This window comes from Ailuropoda melanoleuca, chromosome X (assembly GCF_002007445.2).
Source record: "Ailuropoda melanoleuca isolate Jingjing chromosome X, ASM200744v2, whole genome shotgun sequence".
NCBI lineage: Eukaryota > Metazoa > Chordata > Mammalia > Carnivora > Ursidae > Ailuropoda > Ailuropoda melanoleuca.
The window spans coordinates 28771554-28772897 of record NC_048238.1 but is presented as its reverse complement, the minus strand read 5'-3'; the positions used below and the strand labels follow the sequence as shown (position 1 = coordinate 28772897).

The 1344-nt window shown below is 36.8% G+C and overlaps 1 non-coding gene across 1 annotated transcript; it reads left to right on the top strand.

Moving 5' to 3' along the window:
- Nucleotides 1–677: 677 nt before the first annotated feature.
- Nucleotides 678–784, top strand: LOC117797608. Its single transcript, XR_004622607.1, has one exon. It is a non-coding gene; the product is annotated as a U6 spliceosomal RNA (small nuclear RNA).
- The last annotated feature ends 560 nt before the right edge of the window (nt 785–1344 follow it).

The following is a 1344-nucleotide window of genomic DNA, read 5'->3' as shown; positions in this document are numbered from 1 at the left end:
TTTTTTTTACCTGATTCAGGGTTCACATATTATTAACAGCCTTTTATGGGGATGAGTCTTGAAAACAACAAAAGGCAATTATTTAACATTGCAGTTGCCTGTAGTAGAAGCTAAAAGTTGAAGAAAACAATAGGCTAATCCAAAAGCTTGAAAGTAAAATCCAGGAAACAAGATGTATGCGTGATGCTTTGAAAAGCCACAATATCTTTTTCAGAGTCAAAAAGGCAATGCACATGCGTAGAGCTTTGTATGTACCCAGAATTGTACACAGTATAGGAGAGTCCTGAGGATATTCTAGTCTCTAACCTCAGGCGGAACTTAAGATTTTTGCCACCACAGGTAAGGAAGATAAGAGTGACACAGTACCTTGCTGGGTTTTGGTATCACCAACCCGCACACACAGCCCCTTAGGAAAGACTGAAAGATTTATTGGTTCCAGGAATTTAAGGAAATCTCTGTCTAATCATTAGCTGGCATCTAAGATGCTGAAGAGAGACTTCAGTGGCCACATGTGACAAAGCCTATGAGCTGTCTTGAATAAGTTCAGAAAAGTCACTAAACATGCAAGATAATAACAAATAGGCATAAAAACAAACTTTGGGGAGGGAGTACAATCTAATTTTCAGAACTGCCATAGTATATTAGTTTAAATGCCTAGTTTAACTAGAAAAATACTAGTACTTGCTTTGGCAGCACATATACTAAAATTGGAATGATAAAGAGAAGATTAGCATGGCCCCTGCATAAGGATGACCTGCAAATTTTTGAAGCATTCCATAAAACAGAAACTAGATGTACAAAAAAAGAATGAATGGTCCATGCTCTAGGAAGAAAAAATAAAAGCCAACAATTGTCTCTAAAGCCCATGTGTTGGACTTAATGGAAAAAGTTTAAATCAGCTATTTCAACTCTGTTCAAAGAACTGAAAAAAACATGTTTAAAGAACTAAAGGGAAGTATGAGAATGTGTCTCACCAAAAGAGAATATTAAAGAAGAGATAGAAATCACAGGAAAGTGAATAAAATTTAGAATTTCTGAAGTGGAAAAATAATAATAAGAATATTAAATATGGGGTTCTATGTGTAAGGAGCTTGGAAGTCACCATTCTGTCCTAACATCCAGTGGAAAAAAAAATTAACAGACTTAAAAATGAACAGTTCTCCTAGGATCCATAAAAGAGGTAAGGACTGTAATTCCCAGCCATTGCACTACTGGGTGTTTACCCCAAAGATACAGACGTAGTAAAGAGAAGGGCCATATGCACCCCAATGTTCATAGCTGCATTGTCCACAATAGCCAAATCATGGAAGGAGCCGAGATGCCCTTCAACAGATGACTGGATTA